We start from the raw sequence: 22,009 nt of genomic DNA, 5'->3' as shown, positions 1-22,009 counted from the left end.
AGATGCCTTACAGTACGGTATTAAATCGTAGACGCAGTCCGACCCATCTGTCAATCGAAAGATTGACTCCATGGTCATAGGACCATGCCCACTCCAAACCACAGACGAGGACACCCAGCGACCCGAACCCCCAAACGATACACCACATTCCGGAGAACCAGAGCCCAGAGAACCGAGCAACTTAAAAGTTAGAATAAAGCAAAGAAAAGAAATTAAAAGAATACAGGCAGATCTTTACAATTGCAGAAACATTAAAATACAAAGCATAATTCAAACAAGAATACATTAATATATTTTAGATCTGCCTCTTGGACATCACAAAAGGAAAGTAGAGAAGAACTAATAAAACTAACATAATAAAATGGGTGTTAATAACAAAATAAAGAATAAGGAAATGGACAATACAACATGAAACAAATAGCTGAAAATGGAAACACACCACCAAGAATCAACCAACTAATTAATTGTAACACCAGCCGTTAGTCGCCTACTATTAATCAACTTCATTATTTCTTCACAACATTTAACAAATTCAGTGTATTTTGAGAAAGGATCATTATCGATCTCATATCTTTTAACAATGTCTGAAGTAAGTTAACAGTCACCGAGGAATTGCAAGCATCCCCTACCATGTTACAAGTCGAACATAGATTGTTTTGTTGAAAATTAAATCTGGAGAGATAGGCAGGGAAATGCCCATGACCTGTGAAGAACTAATTAGCATCTATATTGTTTAGCGGAAATAAGAATTTATATTTTATGAAATCTAATTTTTCAAAATAATAAGTTCTTTTATCAGAATTCAACCATTTTACATACCATTCATTATAATAAAAATTTTAATTAAATTACTAGTAATTCTGACAGAACAAGGAAGATTGGCGCTCCCCAGCCCATCCCCAGAAGCAGCTTCCTTGGCGAGGACATCAGCCCTCTCATTTCCAATAATGCCCGCATGAGCTTTTACCCATCCAAAGATAATATTGTATTTTAATTTAAATATAATAAAGTTAAATATAAATCTTTAATTGAATATACTGAGTCATTTGTAGAATTAAAAGATTTAAGTGCCTCTAAAGAGGACATAGAATCAGAGAAAATAAATATATCACGATAATTATTACCACAACCCCTAATCTATTTTAAGGCATAGAAAAAGGCGGCAAGCTCAGCCTGAAAAATGGAATTAAATCTTTCCAAAACAAGTTTTTCGTAATAAACTTTCACTCCATAGTAGAAGACAGTAAAGGCCGAGGTCCCCCCCCCCCATCCATGCCGGAACCATCTGTAAAAATTTCACGTTCTCTGATATCTGGAAAATAATATATATAAGATATAACAAAACGCTCTGCAGGATGTAAATAATGGTAATTAAATTTATGAGAAACCGTGGAAAAAACTGGAGTATCATTATATATTAGCATATCAACTGTACCTAAACGTAAACATGTTTTATCATAAAAATATTTATAATATATAGAGAGGGGTGGGATCCCCGCCAAGGTGCAGAGCACCTCTCCCGAGACCGTACGAACACACCTTGTAAGCGTCACCAGCCATCCGCGTTGAACAGAATCAAGTTTGGTCCTCATGCGAACCAGTTCCACCGCCCTAGAGCCCCATGCAGAGATTCCATACATTGTAATGGGTATGAAAACATTAAAATAAAGTGATTTTAAAATATCATTTCTAAAATATAAGATATCACCGGAAAATTTATTACGATAAAACACAGTACGGTATGGAAAATTTTACGAAAGATTATCAACTTCTATCCGTACAAGATCAGCCGTGTACAGGAGTTACTGTACCCCTACCATGATAAGCGATTGACTTTTGCTCTCACCTTTCTTGCCAGAATGGAGGTGGATGATGCTTGGCCGATGAAAATCTTATGGGGAGACGAGGCCCACTTTTACCTGAATGTAACTGTGAATGCCCAGAACTGTCGAATTCGGGATGACAAATCACCACATGCAGTCACAGTAATTCCCTTACATTCACCAAAGGTAACTGTTTGGTGTGGGTTCACGGCAGAATTTATCATAGGTCCATTCTTCTATGAGAACATTACCCCGACAAGACCGGAAACCTGTTCTGTTACCAGAGAGAAATATCGCCACATGTTGAACAGCTTTGACATTCCGGCACTTCAGCAAAGACAATGCCTGGGGGAAATCATTTTCATGCAAGATAGAGCCCCTCCACACGTTGCTGTACGGGTGCAACAGATGCTACTACAGAAATTCACAACAGAAAGAGTCATTAGCTTCTACTTTCCAACTGCATGGCCACCTCGGTCGCCTGATCTTATCCCATGCGACTTCTGGCTATGGGGTTACCTTAAATACAAGGTCTATCAAGGAGTGGTCCAGGACCTGGCTACGTTGAAGGATAACATATCACGGACTGTACGGAAGATTCCTGCAGACATGCTACTTTCTGCTGTTGTGCATACTGTGCACAGAATGCAATATGTGGTCCACAACAACGGCAGCCACATTGAACCTCATTTGAATGCAAAATAAAAGGTAATTTCCGTATTGATTTGCATTTGTTAACACTCTATTTTCTAATACACAGCGCCAAATATTCCCCTAGAGGTGACTTTTGGAACTAATTTGTTTTTTCGCGGAATCCTTCGTCCCCCGTCTTGTTTAATCTTCCTACAAAATGTGGTGTCATTATCGCAAATAGATCGCGCTACAGAACACTGTGAGCACTGTCAGTTTAATTATAGCCACCAAATAGATTAATTATATATTTAATATATAAAAAGGGCAGATTTTTATGTTCGCAATATTTATCGTTTTCCAGAACGGTTGGAATAGTTTAAATCAGTGGTTCATAACCTTTTTGAGCCGCGACCCAAATTTGAGAAAAATGTTTATGCCGCGACCCAAAAAAAGTCAATATTTTTTCATTGCTTTATTTTAGAGCATATTTGTAAAAACCTTTAATCTTACAATGATGATTTATTTAACTTACAAATTTTAAATTTTTTTTTATAATAATAAAGTTAAACAAAAGTACTTTTGATCCAAGAAAAATTTAATAAATAATCAAGTGTTTTTAATATTTTTATTGACCAAACTAAATAAATTTAAAACTTTTTAAAAATAATTGAAATTTAATCTTATAATAACATTTTATACGCTTTTAATGAGAACCTTGTGCTTGAATACATTTTGAAAGATCTGCAAACCTGGGTTAAATGCTTGTCAAGGAGCGCCTTTAATCTATTTCTGGATTTAACTTGTTCCGGTGGTTGTTTTTGATTACACAGAGAGCCGAAAAACCAGCCTCACACATATATGTTGTTGAAAAGGACAATAAAACTTTTAGGGCTTCTTTAACAATTATTGGCTTTCCGGTTTTTAGATTTAACCAGAAAGCACATAAAGATTGAATGTTTTTGTAAAAATTGTATCGAAGTGCTTGGTCACTTTGAATTTCTATTAATTGTTCTTGAAATTGATTAATATTAACAAATTCCTTATGCAAATCACTTGCGTCAAAATCAAGTGGCATTCGAACTCAATTATAATAAAAAACATGGTCTGCAGGAAAATACCGATCAAAGTCTGCTATTAGTTTTTCTAAATGATTGATAATAATTTTCTGTATTTCAAAATCTGTGATATTAATATTCTTGTCTTCAACAAGTAAATTAAGAGTCGGGAATGAAGCAAGTTTCTTCAACCTTATTTCTCCATAATTTGAGTTTATTTTTAAAACATGTAATTTTTTCAGTTAATTCAATAATAGTATGATTACGTCCTTGCATAGACGTATTTAGATTATTTATTTCAAACAAAATATCTGCCAAATAAGCAACTTGAGTAATCCACTTCAACTCGGAGAATTTAGATGCTAATGGGTGTTTCTTTTCTCAAAAAAAATTCGACTCCTGTCCGCAATGATAATACTCTTTGAACAACTTTTCCCCGGGACAGCCATCTAACTTCAAAGTAATATAATAAATGTTCGTATTCTGCACCAAATTCTGAACACAGTTCGCGGAAAATTCTACGGTTAAGAGCTCTTTATTTTATAAAATTGACTACCGTAACAATTTCATCCAAAACGATACTTAATTCGGGCGATAAATTTTTTGAAGCAAGATTTTGTCTATGTAAAAAAACAATGAACCGATAAAATTTGTGAATTCATTTGTTTTGCTCTTGTCGAAAAACCCTTTTGAGATGCTGTCATGGCAGCTGCACCGTCGGTGCAAATACTGAAACACTGATTCCAATTTAATCCTTCTTCTTTAAAAAACGAATCGACAATGAGAAATATATCTTCACCTCTAGTTTTTGTTGACATTGATTTGCAAAATAAAAAATCCTCCTGTATATCTGTTAACCCTGGATACCGCACGTAAACCATTAGTTGAGCATCGTTACTTACATCTGTCGTTTCATCCAGTTGAATACTAAATAAACCAGCAATTTTTATAGCAGAAATAAGTTGATTCTTAATATCAAACGACATATCATTAATTCGTAAACGAATTGTATCATTTGATAATGGTACCTTTTGTAATTTCTTTGAAATTTCATCTCCGCACATGATACGTGCCATGTCAATGGCAGCAGGTTTTATAAGTTTTTCAGCAATATTATGGGGTTTCTTTTGTCTTGCAATATGCCAAGCCACATAAAAAGAAGCAAGTGTAGCTTGTTTGGTAGAAATTAGAAAACTATTACTACTTGGTGCATCTAAACGCTGTCTTTTTAAATCGGCTTCTTTTCTTTCGAAAAAAGTACGATCTTTTCCCTCAAAGGAATAATTTTTATGTTTTGCATCAAAATGTCTTTTAAGTTTGTTCGGTTTCATCGATTCATTACTTAGTATTTCACTGCACAAGACGCATTGCGGCTTGTTCCTTCCTCCATCATAAATGCAAGTAAACCCTAATTCTAAAAATGCTTCCTTGTATTCACGTTTTGCCATTTTAGGGTGATTACAATTTTACAATACGCACTGCAGCTTGATCACTCCACTTTTAATAAACAGACAAAAATTGTTTCTAAAATGCTTGTATTCACGTTTCATGATTATTACACATTCCACTGTTATTCACAACATAATACACAGAAACGAGTTTTTGACAAAGAACTTGCAGCGGAGTGCAACTTTTTTACGTAAATATCATTAATATGCAAACAGAAATTAACAGAATACAATTTTCCGTTATTACTTCTTTATTCACACGAGTTAAATCGATAATATCTGCTTGCATGTTTACAACCAACGGAAATTCCCCGGTTTCTTAAAAGTCGAACACCTCATAGAAGAAAGCTATAAGACAGAAATTGGATGTCACTTCTAGAAGGCCATTCGCGAAGAGCGGTAAAACCAATGCATTGTTTTAGAGAATAACTTGTATTAGAAAAAAACTCTTCTAGTAGGTGTTGGTATTACTTATTTTTGTATATTAAAAGTTTTTTTTAATTTGACTTAGTGCGACCCAAAAAATATGCTTCGCGACCCAATTTTGGGTCGCGACCCATAGGTTAAGAACCGCTGGTTTAAATGACTGATTTGGAGGAGGGGGGGACAAAATCTTGTTTACATTTTTTGTACTTTTTAGAATACACTTAGTTTCAAAGATGTGTTTTGCACAATCAAGACTTTAATTCATTCCTCTTTGAAAATTTTCGTCTGAGAAAAGGTAATAAAAATTAGGCAGAAGATTTCTGTGTAGAAAATTTAGACATGAAATAAGTTAAAAGCAATTAAATCAATTATTAAATGAACAATTAATCATATAATACTGGTTATTAAGAATTTTGTATGCCTGTTTATTTTTTTATGGAAATATTTGGCATTTTCAGGACACAAAGAACTTTGAAATATTAGTACAAACACATTAATAAATTAAATTTAAATAAATAATGGGATGCAATTTAAAAGTCAAAAGAGATGTAAGAGATTTAAATTTAAAAATTTGCACACACAAATGATTTATCAGATTTTATAAGGTTTTATTTCATAAATAACTTTGATTTTGAAATATGGCATTTGAACCTATAAACATGTGTGGATACTGAAAAGTGATGAATATATAAGACTAGAAAGCATGGCGGTCATACGAAATGACCGCTGTTCTAGATATTATAAATTGTAATTAAAATAATTTGTACAAAGGTGTCTGCTAATTTAAACTGAATTACCCAGGGCAGGCGGCGAGGATGTCCCTTTGCATGCTGGCTCACGGGGTTTCCCCCTTCTACTTGCTTAAATGCTTAAAGTAGAGTACAATGAAGGAAACCACTGGCGGTACATTTTTTAAGAGCCGCTAGCTCTATCAGTAAAGGTGATTTAAATAATGAAATATTAAATGTTCACATGTCAAAGATCTCTTTGTACACAACATTTCTTGTGTAGAGCTTTCCATCATTTTTAAGCTCGCCTTGCAGAGGACCATCCATTATTTTTAATTTTACGTCCGTTCTTTCAGGAACTCTTGAACAGGCAACATAAAGTTGACCGTGTCCAAATGCAGGCTCAGGTAAAAAAATTGCTTAAGCGTTTGTCCCTGAGTCTTACTGATGGTCATAGCAAAGGCAAGTTTTGCAGGAAATTGTCTACGTCTCAATTGAAACGGCAACCATGTGCCGTGGCAACTTCATCCCATTGGCTAGTACGCAAGCAACCAATAAACTATCGGCGACAAACAGACACTTAACCAGCATATATATATATATATATATATATATATATATACATATATATGGGGTGAAGTAACATCATCTCCTCCGAAACGGCTGGCTCCCGGGCTTAGCGAAGCATACCGTTGGATCTTGCAGGTCCTAGGCAAGCCATTTTGACCATTCGCGTCTTCGTGGGATTTTATTTAGCTGAGATATTAATTAAAAACTAATTTTCCCCCTACATTTTCCACTTTCTTTCTTGTTTTTTCCCTATTAGAGGTATTTGGGTACGGGCCAAATTTTTTTTTCTCGAATATCCACGGAACGGCGCTGAGTAGAAATTCGAGACGCGTATCCTCGGATTCCAAAAATTTCTTGGATTCCATCGATACCGTTCTCATCTTCGTACGACTTTAATGAGCCGAGATATTAATTATAAACTGCGAAAACGTAAATTTCCGCGTTCATTTTTCCGAGTGGTAACAATAAACTATCGGTGACATACACTTTAGCCGCTTATATATTATATTATAATTTTCAGTAAGTTTTCTTATTGAATAATAAATTCTGACAGTCCTAAGCTATAAGACTAGGGTCTAAGTTTGCATAAAAATTCTTCTGTTAAATAAAAGAATTTAAAAGTAAGATGTGTAGCCTTTTTGTCAATACATTAAAGATTTTTTAACTAATTACGCGTCCTCGCTTGCAATTAAAATCATCATTAAATCCCTATTTTATCTAATCCTTTCCTAAACATTATCATGCATATAGATTGATTTCGTATTTGTAATTGATAATTATTACTTGCAAATTATTCTCTTGCTAGTGACCTATTAACAACCCTTTCTATTGCTGAGTTAGGGTTAACAACCTTCGCTCTCGCTATCGCCTGGCTTACGGAAATCGGCGTAAAATGCTGGTACCTGGGCTGATTGTGCGCATGCGCGAACTTAGGTGGTGTGAATAGCCTCTTAGCTATTAATGGATTTCCAACAAGATGGATGTTTTTAAAAAATCTTTCCGAAAGTGGCTGTCTAAAGTGATTAATGGGCATAATTTAGCGTTTAATATCTGTTGTAAAAATTTAGATTGAAAAATTTGGACGTGTTTACAGTTAGCCAGAGCAGCTGAGCCCCAGATGGGACTCTCGTAAGTAAGAATAGGCAATAAGAATTATTGATTTATAAAACAAGATCTTGTTGTCAAGTGACAGGTCGCTATTTTTAGCGAAAAAAGGGTGCAGGTTGGCTTTGGCAGCTTTCGCATTCGCAATAAAAAATTGAGCTTTAGCGTAAAATAGAAAATGATCAAGGATCAAGGAAGCGTTCAAATGGCTAAGCCTGATATCAAGTACTCAGAATTTCTGAAAAAAAAAAATGATACAGGAAATTGAATTAAACTTGCGGGTAAGGTTTGGGGAGAATTCCTGAAAATCTTCTCTAAAACTGAAGATGATCACAGAGATATCACTAATTAGTTAGATCAACTGAAAGTGGATCATTACCTTATTGCAAAGAATTATGAACAACCAATAAAAAGAGTTGTAAGAGGTCTTCCGATAGATTGTCCTATTGATGACATTCACGATGAACTATTTAATTTAGAATTTAGATTAAGGAAAATAACCCAAATGCACAGGCAAAAGACTAAGGGACCCATGCCACTATTCCAAATTAAACTAAAAAATGTTCCAGGGGTAGAAAATTTATGGAATCAAATATTTGCTACTTTTCTGTGTAGAATTGGTCGAATATAAAGTGAATGGAAGTGTTGTGCAGTGTTATAACTGCCAGTACTTCCATCACAATTCAGATACTTGCAAACTCAGACCGTGTTGCGTCAAGTGTGCTGGCGATCATAAGACTTCTGAATGCATAGCTAAGAGACTTGACGTAGTAAAGTGCTGTAACTGTTTGGAAGAGGGACATCGCCAATTTCAGGCGTTGTTCTAAGTTCTCTAAACCTAACAAAAACAATGCTAATCTTCACTCGAATAATGACGAAAATGCAATTACGAAACCCATAGAAACTAAATATTCTCAGGTCACTAATGGCATATCTTATGCAAATATTACCCAAAACGGCAGCAAGGCTAATAGACATTTATCAAAAACAAGTAATTCTGATGTAAACAAAATTAATAGCAACAACTTTAACCTCAGTTCCCTGGGTGAAGTTTTCAAACTTCTTAAAAAAATAAGTAATCTGTTCAAAGGACTCTCATTAACTAACATAATTATGAAAATTTCTGCCAAAATGCCAGAGATTCAATCAACGGAAAACCCAATCGACAAACTTTTCCTATTATTAACCCTATTTGAAAAAATATTTATGCAAAGTAATGCCAGTGCATAATATTTCTTATATATAAGTGTTCGAGATTTGCAACTAACCGTTCTCCTTTCTCCTAATAAACTTAAAATAAAATAACTTTACATATATAATTCCAAAGCGTCATATTTATTTTCAAAATCCGTAGAACTACAACAAACTACAGCAAAGATCAGATGGTTGCCACTGTTACAGTGATAAACTATGAAAAGAAAAATAACAACTGAGGCTGGGTTCTAACAATACTCCCACCTTTTGATTGATGACATATACTTAATCAATCAAAACAAAATATTAAAAAAAATACTGTCCATACAAATATTAAGGCTAAATAATAAACAAAAAAATTAAGTTCTTAAATTTATACTCTGAAATAACTCAAGTAGTGTTCAGGTTAGAAATATAGATGGAATTTTAATTTGTCGTCCACTTTTAGTCACGACAATTTTAATGTCCTTTTATAAATCTACAGCTGAATTATTCTTTGGTAATTTTGAGTCTAAACTGTCTTCACCCTGCATCGCAGTTTTATTTGCCTCATCTGACTCCAAAGATGAAGGTATTTCGAGAGGGAATATTCTCTGGATTGGTCGAACTAATTCTCCAGACATGGTTTTGACACGAACTACTCGAATGTTGCCGTCTTTTCCGGGATATAGTTCAATTACTTTTGCTAGAGGCCACAACACTTTGCGTTTGTCATCACATTCGATAAGAACTATATCCCCGATTTTTAGCTGTTGAGAAATCGGCACTGTAGATGGACGTTGCACTAGCAGGCCGAGATATTCGTTTCTAAATCTCTTTCTCAAAAGCTCTCGTAAATTCTGTAAATGTCTCAGTCTCTTGTTGAAATCAACTTTATCAAGATGATCCAAGTCAGGAACTCCAAAGACAGGAATTTCACCTAAAAACAAGGGTGATGTCAAAGGGATGAGATCATCTGAGTCCTCTGATACATAAACGAGTGGCATTCACAGTTGCTTCGCAGTCGCACCGCACACTCATCAATTCTTCATAATTCAGACATGACTGGCCTAGGACTCTATGCAAAAGCTTCTTAATCATTTGAACAAGTCGTTCCCAAAAGCCACCCCACCATGGTACTGCGGGTGGATTGAACTTCCAATCGATCATGTTTGTGGCGGCTTCTATCTCAATGGTATTCTAATTAATCGATCTCAAGATATTATTGGATCCGACAAAATTGCTTCTCTTATCGCTACAAATTATCGATGGCCTCCCTCTACAAGCAATAAATCTTCTAAGACCAAGTAAAAATCCTCGAGTTGAAAAGGACAAAATCAGTTCCAAATGAACCGCCCTGAAAACAGCACATGTGAAAAGTAAAATCCAAGCTTTACTTTTATCCTTCAAAATTAATGGGCCAGCTAAATCAACGCCGACAATCTCGAAAACACGAGCCTCTCTAACTCTGTTTTCTGGTAGAGTAGCAGGCACAGTCTGTAGTCGTTTACCTCCATGTCTCCTGCACCTGACACATGCATATAAAGCTTTTCGAATCGTAGCTCTACTTTTCAGGATCCAAAACGTCTCTCTAAGTGTTGACATCAGTACGTGATTTCCTGCAGGAGACATAGAGAGATGTTTATCAGTTATCAATTTTTCCACAATCTTATGATTCTTCAGAAGTAACATCGGATAAATAAAATTTTCATGGTCTTTCCTTTCAGTCAACCTAGACCTGACATGTAAAATGCCGTCGTCATATTTGAACACACTTATTGACTTCAGCTTCTTAATATCATCAGATGAAAAAGAATCATGTTGAATAATCTTCACGATAAATTTCTCAGCCCTTATCAATTCATAAACTAACTCTCCTGATTCTCTTTCTTCCTTCCTCTTTCGAGTATTTCTTATGAATCTGTGTATGCACCCAATCATTCTAAGTATTTTCTTATATTTTGAAAAATAGCCAAAGAATTGTGAAGACATATCGCTAACACTGCTTAACGAAACTATAACTGCTTTACATATCGCTAACATTGCTTAACGAAACTATAACTAAGACACAATAACACGCCGAATAAATACTGATTCAGAAGTCAAACAACAAAAATCAGCGTTAATTCACAAAATTTTCACAGGACTAGTTTCGATGGTTTTACCGAACCATCATCTTCAGCTGCAAAACCGCAAATGAACAAGATAGGAAATAATGTTTAGATAAGATAAGAAAGCCTGGACAAGAATAAGCAAGTGGCGCCATCTGTTGGCGAAACCAGAACTAAAACATAATTTCTCTAAAAGCCGAAGGCAAATTTGGATTGGAATTAGGATCGTTAACTAGAACAGAAAGATTTTTATGAATGTGAAATGCCTCTAGAAAATCCAGTTCTCCAATGGAAGATGTTTTTTGAATAATTTTGGCAGCAGAAAAATTGAAAGTGTGATTTTCGGACCAACAATGTTGAGCAACAGAAGACTTTTGTGTTTCCTTTTTTCTAACATATGCCTCATGTTCTTTGACGCGAAATTTTAAGGCTCTCTTAGTTTGGCCAATGTAAATTAAACCGCACTGGCAAGGAATCCTATAAATACCCCAGGAATTCATATCCGGAATGGGGTCCTTGAGTATAGAAGTTGGAATTTTATTGATGGGAGAGTAAACAACCCGAAAGTTAAATTTCTGCAAAATATGTGCAACTTTATAGCTAATTGATGGAAAGAAGGGAATGACAACAGAATTTTTATAATCTCCTAAAATAAGAGTGTGGCTTTTAGTGTGTTGAGATGAGAATTTTTTAACTGCTTGATTAATAATGTTGGGTGAAAAGCCCCTGTCAATAGCTATTGCTTTTAAATAATTTAGTTCTTCATCAAGGGCTAGTTTGGAGGAGCAAACTTGAAGAGCACGGAAAACATAGGAATAAAATGAAGCTAACTTTTGTTTAGTCGGATGACATGATTTAAAGTGTGGTGGAAGGCAAACCGATGAAGGTTTACGGTAAACTGTAGTACTGAAGTTGGATGTGTTACGTGTGACCAGAATGTCGAGAAACGGAAGAGAATTGCAAGTCTCAAGTTCAAAAGTGAACTGAATAGCAGGATCAATAGAATTCATTGTTGAAAGAACTCTATTTAAATCATCTTTATTACCTTCAAACAGGGTAAAAGTATCGTCTACGTAGCGGAACCATGCCGGGAAGTTTAAAGTTTCAAACAATTTTGATTCATAATAATGCATGTAGATATCAGCCAGGATGGGACTGAGGGGGCTTCCCATGGCTAATCCCTCAGTTTGCTTGTAATATTTATTTTGGAAAACAAAATGTGTTTGTTTCAAACAGAGTTGAGTGAGAGAAATTAGCTCATCAATTTCGATGCAAGAGAAATGAAATTCGCGAAGTCTGGTTTCTAGACATCTTAATGCACCCTCCACTGGGACATTGGTGAATAATGATTTTACATCAAAAGTTTCAAAGATAATTTACTCATGGTTTCTTTTGATGTAAAATCATTATTCACCAAATGTCCCAGTGGAGGGTGCATTAAGATGTCTAGAAACCAGACTTCGCGCTAGAAACCAAAATGCTCGAATTTATTGTGCGTGAATCACTTCAAAGTTAAAATTTTTTTAAAAGAAATTACTATATTTCAAATAAGTTACTTTCTAAAATATTTCGAAATTTTCAACTATGTTCGATTTTGGGGTAAGGCATCAGCCTAGGCACTCAGGTGTATCAAACACCGTTCCACAAGAATTTGACGTACTTTCTCTAGAGCTTTACATGATTTTCACCTCCGCTGGCATAATAAAATGTCGCCCACATCCCAATAGGAGCCAAATTGTCGCCACCAAAGCTGTTCTCCGAATTTTACCCCATTAATTCTTTCGAATGTACAATGAAAAGTGTGTTAGAAATTGAAGATATTTTTCAGAGAACACTTCGGAACTTCTTATAATGCTATCCCTAATGCTCTCTTGCAAATATGTAGTGTATTGAGCTAGTACTTGAAAATACTAGCCTGACGTAGATGATACAGAATTTAGGAACTGAGATGCTTCGTTCCACTGAGCTTTTCTGAACATGAAAGCGAAGCTAAGAAGAATCTGATTAGAAGTACTGCGGTTTGAAAACTCTAAGTAGTCCCAGCCCACAGCAAGAGGTCTGTGTGCAGTCATTTCAGTAGGTTAACCATACCTATCGTTTTAGGCGGAATAACATTTTTTGGAGAAAATTTTTCATATCATTCCGTTGTTTTGACAAAATTGTTAATTTTCGCCCTTTTTCTAGTTAAATCTGCTTCACCACTCGGCGAGATGCTCAGACCGCCGAATGCTGGTAGTTCGATCTGGGTTGGAAACCAGGTGAACGTAATGTTTGCTTGGTTTTTCCTACATAAGAGATAGTTTAAGGTGAATAGAAGCCACTTTCCATTAGAAAGTCCTCTACGATTATCCCTTCTTTTAAATAGATAGTCTAGTTCTTTGGCATAACCAAACCAAATCTAAACCTTAAAACCGATAAACATATTTTCTTATTAATCAGTCCTAAATTATTGCTCAACCTGCATAACAAAAATCTAAGTATACTTGGTGGGCTGAATTATTATTTCCTCACTGAAAAAAAGTCTTGTTACTTTGCCGGAAATGAACGACGGCATTGCTGGGTATAGCGGATACCATTTGAAGGAGATTAAATGTATGTGTTTCAGACATGTATTTCTATAATTGTAAAAGACAATACGTCAGCTACAGAAGTAAACAAGAATCCAAAATAATGAAATATTTGCTTCAGTTGGTTTCAAAAAACAAATAAAATTGTTAAGTGTATCTAAAAAAATAACAATGAGGCTAAGTTACTGGAGATAACTTAGAATTTCTTTTAAATCAGCTTAGATATACGGGGATTTCAAAAGCTCTAAGGTATTGAAATAAGTTTTATAAAAGAAGACAACTAAATGGAAAAACATACAGGACACAAGGAGGTTAGAATAACCTAAAAATTCTAATTTTCTTGACACGAATGCCGGAATGAGAAACTTAGTGACCTTGCTTAGTGAATCATCATAAAATCTACAGTTATGAAGAAATTGGAGGCATGGAATAAAGATAATATTATGATTCATAATAACAGCGTATTTTAAATCCTTTCAATCTTAGCTAGAAAATCAGTGCCAAGCTAGCAAAAATAAATAAAGGTGAAAAAATTCCATCGAAGTCTTCTTCGTGGAAGAAGTTGAAATCTCAGTCCGAACTTGATTAACTATATCCAAATAATTTTTTTAATTCCCAATGGCTAGGCAAAAAATTACGAACTAAATTCTTTTAAAAAGAGGTTACAAACAATTTAATTAAGAACAAAAAGGCTAAAATCATTGTCTAAAGAACATTCTTGCTTCCCAGTATCTCAACTCTTCTATAAGACCACAAGGAGCCTCACTTCGGAGCTGGTGGAGAAATGCCTATGCGGTGCAGTTAGGCAATAAAGCAATCATGCCCTGTAGCCAGGCGGAAAGCCGCAACTGCACTGGTCTTGGACTATTAGGAATAAGAGAAGAACTTCATTCTCGAACTTTTTAAGGCTGTACGAGTCTGAAGATTTCTAAAGATATTAGATGTAAATATTTTTTAAAAAACAGTTTAATCCTCCAATAAGAAATGGCTGTATTAGGATGTTGTAGTAAGCTGGCACCTCTTTTTGTAAGGAAGTCCGCTTGTTCATTGCCCAGAAACCACAATGGCCAGGCACCTACTGGAGAATGATTTGTTTCCTCTTTAAAGTGAGAGTATATGGGAACGGGAAGATGCATTTTCATTGGTTCAAGCGAGATCAGACGAGAATCGAGTCTTTTGTAGACTGTGTAAGAATGGTTTTAGTATATTTCATGGTGGAGAAAGTAACATGCACAATATAACAGCCATAGAATTAAGGAAAAATCTTATTCTGCAAGTTCAAATAAACTCCCAATTACTTTATTAAATTTAAACAATAACGAAGAATATAACAACAGCACCACATCTGAGTTTGGTTTAATGTATCATACTGTGTGATACCACCAGGGCTCAGTTTCTAAAATTAGAAATTTAGAGGTGCCATAAAGAAAGAGGAACAAAAATAAATAAATAAAATAATTAATGAAATAGAAAAATAATTAAAGTTAAAATCCAACAAAATGTATAGAGACAAATAAAAACTGGAAGAAAAGCACGCCATTCAAAATTAGGTATGACAGGAAAATTACTTTGGTGTATATTCTGAATAAAATTCTATCGATTTCGAGGGCAATCAGATTCTCTCTTTCATACAGAGTAAAAAGAATTTTGTTGCTAAAGTCAAAATAAGGTTGGTTGCTATTTTGCCTAATATTGAGATCAATTAAATTAATGATAAATAATGTTAAATAATAATAGAAAATGCTGGGAGGGGGAAAATACGTTATATACTGCTCCTTTTAAAGGATGACTGGGGATTAGAGGAACCAATCGCCGAATCCTGGTGGTCAAGAATCATCATAAGCACCCTTTAGTTCGGGCGCCACTGTATAGACATTAGGTTATTTTTGAAGTAGGGAACACGAAAAATGAGCAATGCCCTCGGCGAAACTTGAACCTGGACCTCTCGAAAACGTGTCAAGTGTGCTACAGTTACACTACGAAGGCATGCAGAAAGGAGAGAGAAAATACCTTAGATAACAGGGAAGAATGTTCTTGCCCCTAAAAGTATAAATAACTTTGTGCCTATTTTAAGATGATTAGAAGTCTTAAAAAAATTTTCGTTGGATGTATCAAGCAGAGCAATTAAAGCATTTTCCCAGTTTGCATTCGGTGCTTAAATCCTTTAAAAGGAACGCAGAATAAATATCTAGATTTTGAAGAAAGTGTTGAAGAAACACCTATGGCAATTACATGGAGGCAGGAAGTATGAGGAGCAGAGCTGTTGCTAGGGTTTTCAGCGCCCGGGGACAACTGAAGATCTGACGCCCCCTCCTGTTTGCCAAGAGTGGAAAACATTTTATTCTAAAAATTCAGAACATCAGTTTGACGCCCATTGGAAGCTGCGCCCGGGGATAAATGTTCCTTCTGTAGATACGCCTCTGAAGAAGAGAGGTTCTAACTGGTTTTCCCCATGCACTGCTTTGAAGCAGTGGAGACCAAAATATTCAGTGACTTACAACTAAGGGATCAATAGGTTTTGACATGATCGGATGTAAACATTTTGTAATTACGTAGTAAATATACGTATAAATGTATATATTTTCTTTTTCTACAATATTTACAAAGTCCTAAGTATGTGAAAAGAATACATTTTTAAACAACATTTCATTCTGAACGAATAAAATGTTATACTTTACTCAGAACACTTTAATTTGAATTAAATATTTTCACAAGTTTTCGTTAATTACATTAGAAAGAAATTTTAAGGTAATTCGATTTTATTCGGTTAAGGATTAAAAAAATTAAGATCAAAATTTATTGTATTATTAATATTAAAATTATGCATTATTCCTTTTGTATTTACAGAGCTACTTCCTAAAATACTTCCTCAAATATGAGATGATTTTTTAGCTTCTGAGGCATCTTTTAAATCGAAAATCGGAGTCAATTTATGATTTATGCTCTATTAGGTTTATTTCAAATTTGAGCACCTTTTATTTTAATAGGGAAATACACTCATGTCCATAAATTAAGGATAATTCGGAGTCACGCGGAAATCGAACTCTAAAATAAATATATCACCTGTAAAATCACTACACACATCTTCAAGAATCATATACAAATTTCAGTAAGTAACCAGATGACACCGATGGTACGTCACAATGACGAGAGTGTAAGAGAGTGATATATAAGGAATACAGGCATTGAAGTAAAATTGTTTGCAGGCGCTTTATAAGCATTTCAGTGCAATAACCGAATAGTTATGACACAAAGGACGCATTTGGATGATTTTTTACGTGGTAGAATTATCGGCCGTCTGGAATGTGGAATACCCAACTGGAAGTATCAGACGAACTTGGAATTGCCCAGAGTGTCATTTCCAGGCTTTGGCAACGATTCCAAGATGATGGTAATGTGAGTAGACGTTACAGCACAGGTCACCCCAGAGTTACAACGCCCAATGAGGACCGGTATTTGGCAGTTACTGCCATAAGAAACAGGCGGAGCACAGCCTCAGACCTGTCTCGTCAGCTCTCTTCAGCCACTGGTACGACAATTTCAAGCAGACAGTGTGCAGACGCTTAGGGCAGATTGGTCTATATGCTCGTAGACCTGTCAGATGCGTTCCCTTAATGCAACTCACTGTCGCCTGCGGTTTTCCTGGAGTAAAGAGCATGCATTGTGGACACCGCAACAGTGGGCGTGTGTGATGTTTTTTGACGAGTTCAGGTTTAGCTTGCAGTCTGATTCTCGCCGGACTTTCATATGGAGAGCTCCAGGTGCCCTTTACCACCAAGAAAACAGCATTGAACGACACCGCTACGTTGGTGCAGGAGTGCTCGTTTGGGGTGGAATTATTCTGGGTTCCAGAACTGACCTGCATGTTCCAATTGGAACCATGACAAGCCAAATCTATCTGGATGTCATTCTGGAACAACATGTACGTTTGTTTCGGGGAGCCATGGGCGCACAATTTGTGTTTATGGATGACAACGCCCGTCCGCACCGTGCAAACATCGTAAGCGAATTCCTTCAATCGGAGGATATCACCCGTATGGATTAGCCAGCATTCTCACCGGACTTGAATCCGGTAGAGCACGTGTAGGACCTCATCCTATATGTCTACCGGAACTTCGGAGGGCATTGCTTTTTGAGTGGTGTAATATCCCCCAAGATCAGATCGATAATTTGATACTCAGCATGCCTAGGCTTTGTACGGACTGTATTGCATCGTCTGGGAGACATACAATGTATTAACAATCATACCAACCATGTAATATTGGTTTTTTTGTAAATAGTTGTGTTTTGGATTTTCCTCCAGGGAGAAAAAATCGCTAATTTTTTTAATAATATCAAACATATAGCACCTTTTTTTTGCTCTTTACCTTTCGTTTAATAAATAAGCTTTACAAATAAGTCAAATTTGTTTTGCTTCTAACTCTTCCTTTGCCTGATTTTGCATTATCCTTAATTTATGGACATGAGTGTACATTCAATATTGGTGCTGATTTTCTATGTACTTAACTATCTATGAATATTTCTGAAAAATAATAAAAAGAGTATTTTTTTTAAACTTGTAACTTAATTATTATAAAATGAAAGAAAATAATTCTTTTAATACTTGTTTACCCTGAATTTCAACAATACATATTCTAAAAACTCTTTATTACTTCCTTAAGTACGCATCTCATACAATTTGTTTTACAATACCTTTTAAGAGATTGCTTTCCAGTACAAACAATTCTTGTTTAAAGTTTTATAAACGTATTTGTCAACAGAATTTCTTTTTATGTTTACAATTAAATGTAAAGGTTTTTATATATTTAGATAATATTTATAATCATTATAAATTTAGATTTATTTTGTAACTAAATTTCTTCTGAGTAACTTTCACAGGAGTTTATGAATGAATAAATCCTTCATTTTCAAATACATTTATAAATAATTTAATAAATATTTGCGTATTTTGTTAAAGGCATATACACATTTTTTGCAAGCATATTTTTTACGCATAACATTTTTGCTAAAATCTATATTTTTGTAGTCCAACAGCTTAGAATTTTATAGAGAAATTCATAATCAAAATCGCTGTCGCAAGTTATGGGAAACCAAGATGTGATTTTTGCGTAAATATCACTAAACTCTATTTATCCATCCAATAATGTATGTTTCTTTTATGCGAAAGTGTCCCGCTTTTCGATTTGTATGGAACCGTCGTAAGAGGAAATACTATTAAAGCGCTGTTAAGGAAGCTTTGCATATAAACAAAATACACCCATCTGGAGACCAAAGCCTGAAAGCACTGCTTCAGTCGTTGCAAAAAATATGTATTGTTGTACATAGACGTTCTTTGGTCGTAGTGCGAGGTTGGCCCCTTCTTTCATTCTTACCTCCATGGACAATTACTGGTTTGGTGCTGGAGAGCTCAGAAAAGCACAAGTTGGATGTGAAATACGAGTCTTATCGTATAGAGAATGATAATATAAATTTTGGAAAACGCTTTTTGTATATCCGTTGCCGCGAAGTAAATTTACTGAAAGCTAATTGCTTTAATCATATCATACAGTACACAATTGATATTTTAAGATAATTCGATGAAAGTGTAGTTTAAAGATCTTCTCTGCGAAAAGAAGATAACAGTTTAAATTATTCTTTTTCCGAGATTTTAAATCATTTCCCAACTAAGCGGCTGTAGTAAACACAAGCCATTTCAGTACTAGGCAACAAATAAAAGTTACTTAAACAGTATTCTCGTCTGTCCAAAATTATTATCTAACATTTTCATGCGAACTGACCTAGAGGGGAGTGCTTGAAATCGACTTTAATTTCTTAATATCGGAAGCTGCCTGAAAACCGTAGCTCAAAACAGGAAAGATCTGACTTATGTGTAGTAAAGACAAATAAATAAAATTCTTCAGTTCTAAGTCCAGCAGCAAAGGCTAATTTCCCGCCAACGGAGAAGGAATGTCTCCAGAGTCGCTTAATAGTTCTTTTTTAAGTTTTCATTAATGGCGAATTTTTACGCCATAGCATATGCAGAACCTCTTGCTAGTTTCATTCTAACTTTTAACATCAGCAATAAAAGGGATTATCATATTTACGCCATAGTGTCTCCAGAGTCACTAGTTTCTTTTTAATTCTCCCCCCCCCCTTAAATTAGGGAAGGAGAGCTATAGCTGGTTTACTACACAGCAAAATAAGCATGTGCTTAAGGTATCAAGGAAAGTGGGTACCACAAAATATTTTCATTATGAAACGGTGCAGCTAAATTAAAGACCAAGAGAAAAGAAGTATGTGTGCGTGTGTATTTAATTATTGCAAAGCATACTAGGGCTATCTGCCTGAGGGGAGAGATGCCTTCGTGGAGGACTTTCTAAGGGAAACTGGCTCGTACATGCGTTACACATGGGGAAAACCACGAAAACACCCATGCAGCCAGCCCGTTCGCGGGTTTCGAACCTCGGACCGAACTACCAGTGTTCAGCGACTTTACCGCTCGGCCGCTGGTGCGCCCCGAGAGAAAAAAAAACAGCCTTAAACATATGCAGTGGCACCAAAATCTTGTAATCTTGTAAGTGCTTAAGGCCTCTAAAAAGTCTTACTTCGGCTTCCCTCCAACCTTAAAATGACGGGAAAAAAATTATGCAGTTTTTTTTATTTGTTACAACATATTAATAATTGTTCTGCAAAATATACCTGTATATTAAATCATAACTTTAATGATTTCAGTTGGAAACTGATTTTTTTATTTAGGCAGATAGCCCTTGTGTGCTTCGCCATAATTGAATAATCCTAATCCCTGATTTTTTTTAAATTATTGCACATGCTAGTTATTTGTCTTATCCTCTCCCCCCCCCAAAAAAAACGTCGCTCTTATGGGAAGTTGTTAAATTTAGAACACTTATCCCTACTTGATATGAAATTAGCACAGCTCAAAATGTGCAAGTTTTAAGAAAATGTATTTTAAAAAAATTGTAATTGAAATATCTTGATAATAAATCCTGGAAAACCCAATAGCTATTTTACTAGATACTTTGACTTAAATAACTGTTATTTTCTTTCTAATCCTTAAGGCCAACCTTATTTCTGACTTTGTTGCAAGTTAAATTTTAAGACTTACGCAAGCAATAGTTGAAGGATAATAAAAAAGCAAATTACAACATAAGAAATTGTGCGAACATACAGCAGTTACGAATTCCATTTAAAATTTCTTTTGCATCTTAAAGTGACAAATGAAATATATTCACAGAAGAAAGATGGTATATATCCCTGAAATGAAACTTTGGTGGTATGTGTGCATGCTGGACATGACGTATAGGCAGCATGTTTATATGTGGCATAATAACTGATTCACAGAAGATACGTTTAGATTCATTTAACTTAACCTCCTTCTATTTTTGTTATCATTTCTCAAATTTCTGGAGAGCTTTGAATGCTACTAGCACAGCCTCATTTTTTTTCTCCTTGTAACATCAGACATGTATGTTAAATAAAAAATGGTAGGATGTCAGCTTGATGTCTTAGGATATTTTTTCTCTATCACCAAAAATTATTTTGCCTTCCAGATAAGATTTGGTCACTTAAACAGAAGAGAAGCTGTCCTTTCTGGTGCACAATGTACACTGTGCAAAAAAAAAAAAAAAAAAAAAAAAAAGTTGAAGGACAGTTCTTTAGCTCCCGTTTTATTGGCCCGATTGACGAAATTCAAATTGCGTTTTCCATGCCTCGAAAGCGCGACTTATGATATATATTAGATTTATATATAGCATTGTTCTAACATAGGTATTTTGACAACAAATGGAACCCTTTTCTGAAATAACATACCAATTTTTTCCATATTTAGATTCCATGACTCAAATTATGCCTAAATATTAAATTTTGTAAAATTTGGTGCAAAATTTAAATATTTAACTTTCCACATTTTTTTTTTTTTCAGTTTGCGCCAAGAATAATTCACTTAACAAATTTTTTAATATATGGCACCCTATTTTTCTTACCCTTCCATTGTACAGGAGCGGAATAAAAGTCACAGCGTTTTTAGCTTCTTACATTGTGCATGAGAGGAACAAAAATGTCACATTGTTTCTACTTTCAAATAATTTTAACAAAGTGCCTGAACCATATTTGATGTTACTATCGCTTTCAACAAATATGCCAAATTTCAAAATGCACCAATTTATAAATTCACGTATATCTTTGGAAATTTTTAATAAAAAACTAATTTTTGCAGGTATGCTTAGAAATACATCTACTTTAAGATGATGGTAAAAATTTTATAGATTATAATTCAAAAATTCTTTCAAAAAATTTATAAAAATACAAATTTAAAAAATAAATCATTCGATTTTGTGTCAAAATACCTATATTAGAACAATGCTATATACACATC

The sequence above is a fragment of the Stegodyphus dumicola genome, chromosome 8 (genome assembly GCF_044657685.1).
Source record: "Stegodyphus dumicola isolate Sdum_Otavi_A_Nest chromosome 8, ASM4465768v1".
In the NCBI taxonomy this organism is placed as follows: Eukaryota; Metazoa; Arthropoda; class Arachnida; order Araneae; family Eresidae; genus Stegodyphus; species Stegodyphus dumicola.
This window is presented reverse-complemented; position numbering follows the sequence as displayed.